The 15,160-nt window shown below is 55.4% G+C and overlaps 1 protein-coding gene across 1 annotated transcript in view; it reads left to right on the top strand.

Annotated features, from left to right (window-relative positions):
* Positions 1–229: 229 nt before the first annotated feature.
* The window catches only part of LOC140399635 (uncharacterized), a 28,690-nt gene continuing 13,759 nt past the window's right edge, over positions 230–15,160 (top strand). Inside the window, exon 1 of the mRNA XM_072489176.1 lies at positions 230–496. The gene's annotated coding sequence lies outside the window, so the exon portion shown is untranslated. The remainder of the gene's footprint in view (positions 497–15,160) is intronic.

Here is a 15,160-nt window from a genome sequence, read left to right as displayed (position 1 = left end):
GTCGAGGATCGCGGGGAGGGAGGGGGGTCGAGGATCGAGGGGGGGTTGGGGATCGCGGGGAGGGGGGGCCGGGATCGCGGGGAGGGGGGGTCGGGGGAACCCCCGGAGACGGGTTGAGTCAATCAAACCTGTCAGGATCTTGGGGAACGTGGGATAGTAGGCCCGATGGCCCGAATGGCCTCCCTCTGCTCCGATGTCCCGTCTGGATCGGTCTAACCCCTCTCCCTTTCCCTCCCCATCTCCAGAACACGATAAACCAGACTCCGGTGACCCTGCAGGTACCAGGCGTGGTGTCCACGCAGGTACAGATGGCTGGCATGCCAACTGAGATCCTGTGCCTGATGAACATGATCACTCCGGACGAGCTGGTCGACGATGAGGAGTACGAGGAGATTGTTGGAGGACGTGCGCGAGGAGTGCAGCAAGTACGGCATGGTCAAGTCCTATCGAAATCCCCCGGCCTATCGACGGCCTCGAGGTGCCCGGCTGTGGCAAGGTGTGACCCCGCTCCCCTCCGCACGCTCTGCCTCGCGCCCTCGCTCTCACACCCATCTCGCTAACCTCCTCCAGCCCCGACAATTCTCATCCTCCTGTTCAAATCCCTCCCTCCCTCCCTATCTCTGTAACCTCCTCCAGCCCCGACAATTCTCATCCTCCTGTTCAAATCGCTCCCTCCCTCCCTATCTCTGCTAACCTCCTCCAGCCCCGACAATTCCATCCTCCTGTTCAAATCCCTCCCTCCTCCCTATCTCTGTAACCTCCTCCAGCCCCGACAATTCTCATCCTCCTGTTCAAATCCCTCCCTCCCTCCTCCCTATCTCTGTAACCTCACCCAGCCCCTACAATTCTCATCCTCCTGTTCAAATCCCTCCCTCGCCCCCTATCTCTGTAACCTCCTCTAGCCCCGACAATTTCATCCTCCTGTTCAAATCCCTCCCTCCCTATCTCTGTAACCTCCTCCAGCCCCGACAATTCTCATCCTCCTGTTCAAATTCCTCCCTCCCTCCCTCCCTATCTCTGTAACCTCACCCAGCCCCTACAATTCTCATCCTCCTGTTCAAATCCCTCCCTCGCCCCCTATCTCTGTAACCTCCTCTAGCCCCGACAATTTCATCCTCCTGTTCAAATCCCTCCCCTCCCTATCTCTGTAACCTCCTCCAGCCCCCTACAATTCTCATCCTCCTGTTCAAATCCCTCCCTCGCCCCCTATCTCTGTAACCTCACCCAGCCCTACAATTCTCATCCTCCTGTTCAAATCCCTCCCTCGCCCCCTATCTCTGTAACCTCCTCTAGCCCCGACAATTTCATCCTACTGTTCAAATCCCTCCCTCACTCCCTATCTCTGTAACCTCCTCCAGCCCCGACAATTCTCATCCTCCTGTTCAAATCCCTCCCTCCCTCCCTATCTCTGTAACCTCCTCCAGCCCCGACAATTCTCATCCTCCTGTTCAAATTCCTCCTCCCTCCCTCCCTATCTCTGTAACCTCACCCAGCCCCTACAATTCTCATCCTCCTGTTCAAATCCCTCCCTCGCCCCCTATCTCTGTAACCTCCTCTAGCCCCGACAATTTCATCCTACTGTTCAAATCCCCCCCTCCCTCCCTATCTCTGTAACCTCCTCCAGCCCCGACAATTCTCATCCTCCTGTTCAAATCCCTCCCTCCCTCCCTATCTCTGTAACCTCCTCCAGCCCCGACAATTCTCATCCTCCTGTTCAAATCCCTCCCTCCCTCCCTTTCTCTGTAACATCCTCCAGCCCCTACAATTCTCATCCTCCTGTTCAAATCCCTCCCTCCCTATCTCTGTAACCTCCTCCAACCCCTACAATTCTCATCCTCCTGTTCAAATCCCTCCCTCGCCCCCTCCCTCCCTATCTCTGTAACCTCCTCCAGCCCCGACAATTCCATCCTCCTGTTCAAATCCCTCCCTCCCTCCCTATCTCTGTAACCTCCTCCAGCCCCTACAATTCCCATCCTCCTGTTCAAATCCCTCCCTCGCCCCCTCCCTCCCTATCTCTGTAACCTCCTCCAGCCCCGACAATTCTCATCCTCCTGTTCAAATCCCCCCCTCCTCCCTATCTCTGTAACCTCCTCCAGCCCCTACAATTCCCATCCTCCTGTTCAAATCCCTCCCTCCCTCCCTCCCTATCTCTGTAACCTCCTCCAGCCCCGACAATTCTCATCCTCCTGTTCAAATCCCTCCTTCCCTCCCTATCTCTGTAACCTCCTCCAGCCCCGACAATTCTCATCCTCCTGTTCAAATCCCTCCCTACCTATCTCTGTAACCTCCTCCAACCCCTACAATTCTCATCCTCCTGTTCAAATCCCTCCCTCGCCCCCTCCCTCCATATCTCTGTAACCTCCTCCAGCCCCGACAATTCTCATGAAATAACAAAGAAATGTACAGCACAGGAACAGGCCCTTCGGCCCTCCAAGCCCGTGCCGACCATGGCTGCCCGACTAAACTACAATCTTCTACACTTCCTGGGTGCGTATCCCTCTATTCCCATCCTATTCATGTATTTGTCAAGATGCCCCTTAAACGTCACTATCGTCCCTGCTTCCACCACCTCCTCCGGTAGCGAGTTCAGGCACCCACTACCCTCTGTGTAAAAAAACTTGCCTCGTACATCTACTCTAAACCTTGCCCCTCTCACCTTAAACCTCTGCCCCCGAGTAATTGACCCCTCTACCCCGGGGAAAAGCCTCTGACTATCCACTCTGTCTATGCCCCTCATAATTTTGTAGACCTCTATCAGGTCTCCCCTCAACCTCCTTCGTTCCAGTGAGAACAAACCGAGTTTATTCTTTTTTTTTCAAAAAACATTTTATTAAAGGTTTTCATAAAATATCAATAACAAAATGAGAAAGAAAAAAGAACCCAACAGGGTTAAGTACAAAACACAATCGAAAAAAGCGACCCCCCAAACCCCCTGTACATAAACATTAACATCCCGACTTAACACAACCGGTGTATACACCCCCTCAGACCCTCCAGTGTAAATAACATAAACAAAAATAAAGTAAACTCCCCCCCCGCCCGAGCTGCTGCTGCCATTGACCAATGTCTATCGTTCTACCAGAGAGTCTAAGAACGGTTGCCACCGCCTAAAGACCCCTTGTACCGACCCTCTCAAGGCGAATTTCACCCTCTCCATTTTAATGAACCCTGCCATATCGCTGATCCAGGATTCCATGCTTGGGGGCCTCGTATCTTTCCACTGAAGGAGAATCCTTCGCCGGGCTACCAGGGACGCAAAGGCCAGAATTCCGGCCTCTTTCGCCTCCTGCACTCCCGGCTCCTGTGCCACCCCAAATATTGCGAGCCCCCAGCCCGGTCTGACCCTGGATCCTACCACCCTCGACACCGTCCTCGCTACGCCCTTCCAAAATTCCTCCAGCGTGGGCATGCCCAGAACATATGGGTGTGATTTGCTGGGCTCCCTGAGCACCTAACACACCTGTCCTCACCCCCAAAGAACCTGCTCATCCTTGTCCCGGTCATGTGTGCCCTGTGCAGCACCTTAAACTGTATGAGGCTGAGCCTCGCGCATGAAGAGGAAGAGTTCACCCTCCCCAGGGCATCTGCCCACATCCCTTCCTCAATCTCCTCTCCCAACTCCTCCTCCCACTTACCTTTCACCTCCACCACCGAGGCCTCCTCCTCCTCCTGCATCACCTGGTAAGTTTCCGAGATCTTCCCCACTCCCACCCACCCCCCGAGAGCACCCTGTCCTGTACTCTGTGTGGCAGTAGCCATGGGAATTCCATCACCTGCCGTCTGGCAAACGCCCTTACCTGTAAGTACCTGAAGGTGTTCCCCGGGGGGAGCCCGTACTTCTCCTCCAGCTCACCCAAGCTCGCGAACTTCCCGTCCACAAACAGGTCCCCCAACTTTCGTATCCCTGCCCTGTGCCACCCCGAAAACCCTCCACCTGCTCTTCCTGGGGTGAACCGGTGGTTCCCCCGTAATGGGGTCCACGCCGAGGCCCTAACTTCCCCCCCTATGCCGCCTCCACTGCCCCCAAATTTTGAGGGCCGCCACCACCACCGGGCTCGTGGTATACCTCCTTGGAGGGAGCGGCAGCGGCGCCGTTGCCAGCGCCCCCAGACTCGTACCCACACAGGACGCCGTCTCCAGCCTCTTCCATGCAGCCCCCTCCCCCTCCCATCACCCACTTGCGCACCATTGTCGCATTGGCGGCCCAGTAGTAGCCACAGAGGTTGGGCAGCGCCAGCTCCCCCCTATCTCTACTCCGCTCCAGGAACACCCTTCTCACCTTCGGAGTCCCTCGCGCCCACACAAACGCCATTATACTCCTGTTAACCCGCCTGAAAAAAGCCTTCGGGATAAACACGGGGAGGCACTGGAACAGGAACAAAAACCTTTGGAGCACCTTCATTTTGATTGACTGCACCCTACCCGCCAGGGACAGCGGCAACACGTCCCACCTCTTGAACTCCTCCTCCATTTGCTCCACCAGCCTTGTAAAGTTAAGCCTATGCAGGGCCCCCCAGCTCCTGGCCACCTGGACTCCCAGATACCTGAAGCTCCTCTCCGCCCTTTTTAGTGAGAGCTCGCCAATCCCCCTCTCCTGGTCCCCTGGGTGAATCATGAACAGCTCGCTCTTCCCCATATTGAGCTTGTACCCCGAAAAGTCGCCGAATTCCCTAAGAATCCTCATTACCTCTGGCATTCCTCCCACCGGGTCCGCCACATACAGCAGCAGGTCGTCTGCATAAAGCGACACCCTAAGCTCCTCCCCACCCCGCACCAACCCCCTCCAGTTCCTCGACTCTCTCAGTGCCATAGCCAGGGGTTCAATTACCAGTGCGAAGAGCAGGGGGGACAGGTGACACCCCTGTCTCGTCCCTCGGTGCAACCGAAAGTACTCGGACCTCCTCCTATTTGTGGCCACACTCGCCATCGGGACCTCATACAACAGCCTAACCCACCTGACAAACCCCTCCCCAAACCCGAACCTCTAAAGCACCTCCCACAGGTACCCCCACTCTACCCTATCGAAGGCTTTCTCAGCGTCCATCGCCACCACTATCTCCGCCTCCCCCTCCCTCGCCGGCATCATGATAACGTTCAAAAGCCTCCACACATTCGCGTTCAACTGCCTCCCCTTCACGAACCCCGTCTGTTCTTCATGGATGATCTGCAGCACACAATCCTCAATCCTCGTGGCTAAGACCTTCGCCAGCACCTTGGCATCTACATTTAGCAAGGAAATCGGTCTGTAAGACCCACATTGCAGGGGATCCTTGTCCCGCTTCAGGATCAAGGAGATCAGTGCCCGGGACATCGTCGGGGGTAAAGCCCCCCCCTCCCTTGCCTCATTGAAGGTCCTAACTAATAGCGGGCCCAACAGGTCCATATATTTTGTATAGAGCTCTTCGGGAAACCGTCCGGCCCCGGTGCCTTCCCCGCCTGCATGCTTCCTATCCCTTTGATCAGCTCCTCCAGCCCAATCGGGGCCCCCAGTCCCGCCACCAGTCCCTATTCCACCTTTGGAAACCTCAATTGGTCCAGGAAACGGCCCATCCCTCCCTCCTCCCGTGGGGGCTCGGATCGGTACAATTCCTCGTAGAAGTCCCTGAAGACCCCATTGATGCCAACCCCACTCCGCACCACGCTCCCTCCCCTGTCCTTAACTCCCCCGATCTCCCTAGCTGCGTCCCGCTTCCGAAGCAGATGCCCCAGCATCCGGCTTGCCTTTTCCCCATACTCGTAGACCGCCCCCTGGGCCTTCCTCCACTGCACCTCCGCCTTCCTGGTGGTCAACAGGTCGCATTCGGCCTGGAGGCTGCGCCTCTTCCTCAACAATCCTTCCTCAGGTTCTTCCGCATACCTCCTGTCTACCCTCACCATCTCCCCCACCAGCCTCTCCCTCTCTCCCTGCTCCTTCCGCTCCTTGTGGGCCCTGATGGAGATCAGCTCTCCCCTCACCACCGCCTTCAGTGCCTCCCATACCATCCCCACTCGGACCTCCCCGTTGGCGTTGGTCTCCAAGTACCTCTCGATACTTCCTCGGACCCGCTCGCTCACCTCCTCGTCCGCCAACAGCCCCACCTCCAAGCGCCACAGCGGGCGTTGGTCCCTCTCCTCCCCCCATCTCCAAGTCCACCCAATGCGGGGCGTGGTCCGAAATGGCTATTGCCGAATACTCAGTATCCTCTACTCTCGCTATCAGCGCCCTACTCAAAATGAAAAAGTCGATTCGAGAATAAGCCTTATGGACATGCGAGAAGAATGAAAATTCTCCAGCCCCCGGCCTTGCAAATCTCCAAGGGTCCACCCCTCCCATTTGGTCCATAAATCCCCTCAACACTCTAGCCGCCGCCGGCTTCCTACCCGTCCTAGACCTGGAGCGATCCAGTGCCGGATCCAACACCGTGTTAAAGTCTCCCCCATTATCAGGCCCCCCACTTCCAAGTCTGGGATCCGACCCAACATACGCTGCATAAAACCCGCATCATCCCAGTTCGGGGAGTACACATTGACCAGTACCACCCTCTCTCCCTGCAACTTACCACTTACCATTATGTATCTGCCGCCATTATCTGCCACAATGCTCGACGCCTCGAATGACACCATCTTTCCCACCAAGATCGCCACCCCTCGATTTTTGGCATCCAGAGTGAAACACCTGACCTACCCACCCTTTCCTCAGTCTTACCTGGTCTGCCACCTTCAGGTGTGTCTCCTGGAGCATAACCACATCCGCCTTGAGCCCCTTCAGGTGCGCGAACACCCGGGCCCGCTTGACCGGCCCGTTCAGTCCCCTTACGTTCCAGGTTATCAGCCGGATCAGGGGGCTACCCGCCCCCCTCCCCCGCCGACTAGCCATGACCCCTCCTCGGCCAGCCACGCGCCCGCACCCCACACCCGGCCCGTTCCCCACAGCGGCATACCCCCCTCTCGACCCACCCCGCTCGCTCCAGCTCCTCCTTGATCTTAGCAACAGCAACTCGATTCGCCCCCCCCCCGGGCTAGGACCCAGCCTAGCTGGTTTACTCCCCCCATTGCACTTCCGCAAGTCAGCTGACCCCGGCCACTCCCGCCTCCCCTTCGACTCCTCCCATTGTGTGGCACACCCTCCTCTCCCGCTCCCCATTCACAGGCTCTCCCCCTCCGTTCTAAGCGCGGGAAACAATCCTCGCTTCCCCGCCCCGGTCCCGTCCCCCCCCCAGTCTTCGGCGCGGGAAAAAATCCCGCGCTCTCCACCTACCAGGCCCCGCCACCAACCAAAACAGTGCCCAACCCGCCCCAGCCACCCTCCCCAACCCGAAAGAGAAAAAGAAACCCAAAACAATGCAAAGGACCCCCCCCCCCCCCCCCCGAACCAAAAATAGGCATAACATGTCCACCGCAGTCCCCAATCGCCCATCCCGACCCTCAGTCTGTGTCCAGCTTCTCGGTCTGAACAAAGGCCCACGCCTCCTCCGGAGACTCAAAATAGTGGTGCCGGTCCTTGGAGGTAACCCACAGTCGCGCCGGCTGCAGCATGCCAAACTTCACCCCCTTCCTGTGCAGCACCGCCTTCGCTCAATTGTACCCGGCCCCCCTCTTCGCCACCTCCGCACTCCAGTCCTGATATATCCGAACCTCCGCGTTCTGCCACCTGCTGCTCCTCTCCTTCTTGGCCCCACCTGAGCACGCACTCCCGATCGACGAACCGATGGAACCGCACCAGCACCGCCCGCGGAGGCTCGTTAGCCTTGGGCCTCCTCGCCAGCACTCTGTGGGCCCCTTCCAGCTCCTGGGGCCCCTGGAAGGACCCCGCTCCCATCAGCGAGTTCAACATGGTGACCACATAGGCCCCCACGTCCGGCCCCTCCGGGAGGCCCAGAATCCGCCGATTCTTCCGCCTCGACCGATTCTCCATCTCCTCAAACCGCTCCTGCCATGTCTTGTGGAGCGCCTCGTGCGCCTCCACCTTTACCGCCAGGCCCAAGATCTCGTCCTCGTTATCGGAGATCTTTTGTCGAGCCTCGCGGATCGCCACCCCCTGGGCCGTTTGTGTCTCCAGCAGCTTATCAATAGACGCCTTCATCGGCTCTAGCAGGTCCGTTTTAATCTCTCTGAGGCAGTGCTGGATACCCTCCTGCTGCTCCTCCGCCCACTGCCTTCACGCTGCCTGGTCTCCTCCCGCCGCCATTTTGTTCTTCTTCCCTCCCTTCTTCTGGTCCACCACCACCTTTTTTGTCGCCCCGCTCCTAGTTAAAGCCATATACTGACGGGGAGCTATTATTAACTCCTTCCCACACCGGGAAACGTCGGAAAAGTGCCCTTGGGGGCCCTGAAAAGAGCCCAAAAGTCCGTTGTTGCGGGAGCCGCCGAATGCGCGACTTAGCTCCGCATAGCCGCAACCGGAAGTCTCGAGAGGGAATCCTTTTGGCAGTGTTCGCTTCACCAATCTGCCCCAAAATGTCCGTGGAAACTCCTGAAAAAGGTCTAAGAGTCCGTTCCAGACGGGAGCTGCCGAATGCGCGACCTACTCCTCCATGGCCGCCACCGGAAGCCTCGTCCCCGCTTCTTCAGTGGCCTTGGTGAGATCTTTTCACAGTTGTTCCCTCTGCTGTTAGAATTCACCTTTGATACAGGCCCTCAGGTCAGATTGCAGCTTTAAGCTTGCCCTTCCCCCGCCTGCATGCTGGAAGAGGCCCCGTTTATCCTGTTGCAGCCAAATCTTTTGTTTCTGCCGGGTCTGGTAGCCAAAAGACATAACATTCCTGGGGGACACTGTCAGGGGAATGTTGCCGTCTTCTTCCCACACCGGGAAGTGTCAAATAAATGCAGTGGGGGCCCTGTAAAAGAGCCCAAAAGTCCGTTCCAAGCGGGAGCTGCCGAATATGCGACCTAGCTCTGCATAGCCGCACCCGGAAGACCCAAACCGAGTTTATTCAACCGCTCCTCGTAGCTAATGCCCTCCATACCAGGCAACATCCTGGTGAATCTCTTCTGCACCCTCTCTAAAGCCTCCACATCCTTCTGGTAGTGTGGCGACCAGAATTGAGCACTATACTCCAAGTGTGGCCTAACTAAGGTTCGATACAGCTGCAACATGACTTGCCAATTCTTATACTCAAATCCCCGGCCAAGGAAGGCAAGCATGCCGTATGCCTTTTTGACTACCTTCTCCACCTGTGTTGCCCCTTTCAGTGACCCGTGGACCTGTGCACCTAGATCTCTCTGACTTTCAATACTCTTGAGGGTTCTACCATTCACTGTGTATTCCCTACCTGCATTAGACCTTCCAAAATGCATTACCTCACATTTGTCTGGATTAAACTCCATCTGCCATCTCTCCGCCCAAGTCTCCAAACAATCTAAATCCTGCTGTATCCTCTGACAGTCCTCATTGCTATCCGCAAATCCACCAACCTTTGTGTCGTCTGCAAACTTACTAATCAGACCAGTTACATTTTCCTCCAAATCATTTATATATACTACGAACAGCGAAGGTCCCAGCACTGATCCCTGCGGAACACCACTGGTCACAGCCCTCCAATTAGAAAAGCATCCTTCCATTGCTACTCTCTGCCTTCTATGACCTAGCCAGTTCTGTATCGACCTTGCCAGCTCACCCCTGATCCTGTGTGACTTCACCTTTTGTACTAGTCTACCATGAGGGACCTTGTCAAAGGCCTTACTGAAGTCCATATAGACAACATCCACTGCCCTACATGCATCAATCATCTTAGTGACCTCCTCGAAAAACTCTATCAAGTTAGTGAGACACGACCTCCCCTTCACAAAACCGTGCTGCCTCTCACTAATACGTCCATTTGCTTCCAAATGGGAGTAGATCCTGTCTCGAAGAATTCTAACCCGTAATTTCCCTACCACTGACGTAAGGCTCACCGGCCTGTAGTTCCCTGGATTATCCTTGCTACCCTCCCTAAACAGAGGAACAATATTGGCTATTCTCCAGTCCTCCGGGACATCACCTGAAGACAGTGAGGATCCAAAGATTTATGTCAATCCTCCTGTTCAAATCCCTCCCTCGCTCCCCTCCCTCGCCATCGCTGTAACCTCCTCGAGCCCCGACAATTCTCATCCTTCTGTTCAAATCCCTCCATCGCCCCCTTCCTCCCTCCCTCGCCCCCCTCCCTCCCTATCCCTAACCTCCTCCAGCCCCTACAATTCCCATCCTGTTCAAATCCCTCCCTCCCCTCCTTATCTCTGTAAACTCTTCCAGCCCCTACAATTCTCACTCTCCTGTTCAAATCCCTCCCTCGCCCCCTCCCTTCCAATCTCTGTAACCTCCTACAGCCCCTACAATTCTCATCCTGCTGTTCAAATCCCTCCCTCGCCCCCTCCCTTCCAATCTCTGTAACCTCCTACAGCCCCTACAATTCTCATCCTGCTGTTCAAATCCCTCCCTCGCCCCCTCCCTCCCTATCTCTGTAACCTCCTCCAGCCCCTACAATTCCCATCCTCCTGTTCAAATCCATCTCTCGCTCCACCTCCCTCCCTATCTCTGTAACCTCCTCCAGCCCCTACAATTTTCATCCTCCTGTTCAAATCCCTCCCTCGCCTCCCTCCCTCCCTATCTTTGTAACCTGCACCAATCCCGTATAATTCTCATCCTCCTCTTCAAATCCCTCCCTCGCCTCCGTATCTCTAACCTCCAGGAGCCCCTACAATTGTCATCATCTTCAAATCCCTCCCTCACCCCCTCCCTCCCTATCTCTGTAACCTCTTCCAGCCCCAACAATTCTCATCCTCCTGTTCAAATCCCTCCCTATCTCTGTAACCTCCTCCAGCCTCCTGTTCAAATACCTCCCCCCTCCCTCCCTATCTCGGTAACCTCTTCCAGCACCGACAATTCTCATCCTCCTGTTCGAATCCCTCCCTGCCTATCTCTGTAACCTCCTCCAGCCCCTACAATTCTCAGCCTCCTGTTTAAATCCCTCCCTCTCTCCCTATCTCTGTAACCTCCTCCAGCCCCTACAATTCCCATCCTCCTATTCAAATCCCTTCCTCACTCCCTATCTCTGTAACCTCCTCCAGCCCCGACAATTCTCATCCTCCTGTTCAAATCCCTCCCTCCCTATCTCTGTAACCTCCTCCAGCCCCTACAATTCTCATCCTCCTGCTCAAATCCCTCCCTCCCTATCTCTGTAACCTACTCCAGCCCCTACAATTCCCATACTCCTGTTCAAATCCCTCCCTCCCTCCCTATCTCTGTAACCTCCAGCCCCTACAATTCTCGTCCTCCTGTTCAAATCCCTCCCCCCTTCCTCCCTCCCTGTCTCGGTAACCTCCTCCAACCCCTACAATTCTCATCCTCTTGTTCAAATCCCTCCCTTGCCCCCTCCCTCCCTATCTCTGTAACCTCCTCCAGCCCCTACAATTCTCACTCTCCTGTTCAAATCCCTCCCTCGCCCCCTCCCTCCCTATCTCTGTAACCCCCTCCAGCCCCTACAATTCTCATGCTCCTGTTCAAATACCTCCCTCGCCCTCCCTCCATTTCTCTGTAACCTTCTCCAATCCCGTATAATTCTCATCCTCCTGTTCAAATCCCTCCCTATCTCTGTAACCTCCTCCAGCCCCGACAATTCTCATCCTCCTGTTCAAATCCCTCCCTCCCTCCCTATCTCTGTAACCTCCTCCAGCCCCTACAATTCTCATCCTCCTGTTCAAATCCCTCCCTCCCTCCCTATCTCTGTAACCTGCTCCAGCCCCTACAATTCTCATCCTCCTGTTCAAATCCCTCCCTCCCTCCCTATCTCTGTAACCTCCTCCAGCCCCTACAATTCCCATCCTCCTGTTCAAATCCCTCCCTCGCCGCCCTCCCTATCTCTGTAACCCCCTCCAGCCCCTACAATTCTCATCGTCCTGTTCAAATCCCTCCCTCCCTCCCTATCTCTGAAACCTCCTCCAGCCCCGACAATTCTCATCCTCCTGTTCAAATCCCCCCTGCCTCCCTATCTCTGTAACCTCCTCCAATCTCGTATAATTCTCATCCTCCTGTTCAAATCCCTCCCTCCCTATCTCTGTAACCTCCTCCAGCCCCTACAATTCCCATCCTCCCTATCTCTGTAACCTCCTCCAGCCCTGACAATTCCCATCCTCCTGTTCAAATCCCTCCCTCCCTCCCCATCTCTGTAACCTCCTCCAGCCCCTACAATTCTCATCCTCCTGTTCAAATCCCTCTCTCCCTCCCTATCTATGTAACCTCCTCCAGCCCCGACAATTCTCATCCTTCTCTTCACATCCCTCCTTCGCCACCTCCCTCCCTCCCTATCGCTGTAACCTCCTCCAGCCCCTACAATTCTCAGCCTCCTGTTCAAATCCCTCCCTTGCCACCCTCCCTCCCTATCTCTGTAACCTCCTCCAGCCCCTACAATTCCCATCCTCCTGTTCAAATCCCTCCCTCGCTCCCCTCCCTCCCCATCGCTGTAACCTCCTCGAGCCCCGACAATTCTCATCCTCCTGTTCAAATCCCTCCTTCGCCCCCCCCTCCCTCCCTATCTCTAACCTCCTCCAGCCCCTACAATTCCCATCCTGTTCAAATGCCTCCCTCCCCTCCTTATCTCTGTAACCTCTTACAGCCCCTACAATTCTCATCCTCCTGTTCAAATCCCTCCCTCGCCCCCTCCCTCCCTATCTCTGTAACCTCCTCCATACCTACAATTCTCATCCTCCTATTCAAATCCCTCCCTCCCTATCTCTATAACCTGTACCAATCCCGTATAATTCTCATTCTCCTCTTCAAACCCTTCCCTCGCCTCCCTATCTCTGTAACCTCCACAAGCCCCTACAATTCTCATCCTCTTCAAATCCCTCCCTCGCCCCCTCCCTCCCTATCTCTGTAACCTCCTCCAGCCCCAACAATTCTCATCCTCCTGTTCAAATCCCTCCCTATCTCTGTAACCTCCTCCAGCCCCTACAATTCTCATCCTCCTGTTCAAATCCCTCCCTCCCTCCCTATCTCTGTAACCTGCTCCAGCCCCTACAATTCTCTTCGTCCTGTTCAAATCCCTCCCTCCCTCCCTATCGCTGTAACCTCCTCGAGCCCCGACAATTCTCATCCTCCTGTTCAAATCCCTCCTTCGCCCCCCCCTCCCTCCCTATCTCTAACCTCCTCCAGCCCCTACAATTCCCATCCTGTTCAAATCCCTCCCTCCCCTCCTTATCTCTGTAACCTCTTACAGCCCCTACAATTCTCATCCTCCTGTTCAAATCCCTCCGTCGCCCCCTCCCTCCCTATCTCTGTAACCTCCTCCAGCCCCTACAATTCCCATCCTCCTGTTCAAATCCCTCCCTCCCTCCCTATCTCTGTAACCTCTTCCAGCCCCTACAATTCTCATCCTCCTGTTCAAATCCCTCCCTCTCTCCCTATCTCTGTAACCTCCTCCATACCTACAATTCTCATCCTCCTGTTCAAATCCCTCCCTCCCTCCCTATCTCTATAACCTGTACCAATCCCGTATAATTCTCATCCTCCTCTTCAAACCCTTCCCTCGCCTCCCTATCTCTGTAACCTCCACAAGCCCCTACAATTCTCATCCTCTTCAAATCCCTCCCTCGCCCCCTCCCTCCTATCTCTGTAACCTCCTCCAGCCCCAACAATTCTCATCCTCCTGTTCAAATCCCTCCCTATCTCTCTAACCTCCTCCAGCCCCTACAATTCCCATCCTCCTGTTCAAATACCTTCCTCGCCCTCCCTCCCTATCTCTGTACCTCCTCCAATCACGTATAATTCTCATCCTCCTGTTCAAATCCCTCCCTCGCCCCCGCCCCTCCCTATCTCTGTAACCTCCTCCAGCCCCGACAATTCCCATCCTCCTATTCAAATCCCTCCCTCGATCCCTATCTCTGTAACCTCCTCCAGCCCCTACAATTCTCATCCTCCTGCTCAAATCCCTCCCTCGCCCCCTCTCCCTCCCCATCTCTGTAACCTCCTCCAGCCCCTACAATTCTCATCCTCCTGTTCAAATCCCCGTCCCTCCTTCCCTATCTCTCTAACCTACTCCAGCCCCTACAATTCTCATCCTCCTGTTCAAATCCCTCCCCCCTTCTTCCCTGTCTCGTTAACCTCCTCCAGCCCCTACAATTCCCATCCTCCTATTCAAATCCCTCCCTCCCTATCTCTGTAACCTCCTCCAGCCCCTACAATTCTCAGCCTCCTGTTCAAATCCCTCCCTCCCTCCCTATCTCTGTAACCTCCTCCAGCCCCTACAATTCTCAGCCTCCTGTTCAAATCCCTCCCTCCCTCCCTATCTCTGTAACCTCCTCCAGCCCCGACAATTCCCATCCTCCTATTCAAATCCCTCCCTCGATCCCTATCTCTGTAACCTCCTCCAGCCCCTACAATTCTCATCCTCCTGCTCAAATCCCTCCCTCGCCCCCTCTCCCTCCCCATCTCTGTAACCTCCTCCAGCCCCTACAATTCTCATCCTCCTGTTCAAATCCCCCTCCCTCCTTCCCTATCTCTCTAACCTACTCCAGCCCCTACAATTCTCATCCTCCTGTTCAAATCCCTCCCCCATTCCTCCCTCCCTGTCTCATTAACCTCCTCCAACCCCTACAATTCTCATCCTCCTGTTCAAATCCCTCCCTCCCTCCCTATCTCTGTAACCTCCTCCAGCTCCTACAATTCTCATCCTCCTGTTCAAATCCCTCCCTTGCCCCCTCCCGCCCTATCTCTGTAACCTCCTCCAGCCCCTACAATTCTCACCCTCCTGTTCAAATCCCTCCCTCCCTCCCTATCTCTGTAACCTCCTCCAGCCCCGACAATTCTCATCCTCCTGTTCAAATCCCTCCCTCCCTCCCTATCTCTGTAACCTCCTCCAGCCCCTACAATTCTCATCCTCCTGTTCAAATCCCTCCCTCCCTCCCTATGTCTGTAACCTCCTCCAGCCCCGACAATTCTCATCCTCCTGTTCAAATCCCCCCCTCCCTCCCTCCCTCCCTCCCTCCCTATCTCTGTAACCTCCTCCAGCTCCTACAATTCTCATCCTACTGTTGAAATCCCTCTCTCGCTCCCCCTCCCTCCATATCTCTGTAATCTCCTCCAATCCCGTATAATTCTCATCCTCATGTTCAAATCCTTCCCTCCCTATCTCTGTAACCTCCTCCAGCTCCTACAATTCTCATCCTCCTGTTCAAATCCCTCCCTCCCTCCCTATCTCTGTAACCT

This window comes from Scyliorhinus torazame, chromosome 23 (assembly GCF_047496885.1).
Source record: "Scyliorhinus torazame isolate Kashiwa2021f chromosome 23, sScyTor2.1, whole genome shotgun sequence".
Taxonomy (NCBI): Eukaryota; Metazoa; Chordata; class Chondrichthyes; order Carcharhiniformes; family Scyliorhinidae; genus Scyliorhinus; species Scyliorhinus torazame.
The sequence above is the reverse complement of the archived record's forward strand: the minus strand, read 5'-3'. Positions and strand labels throughout refer to the sequence as shown.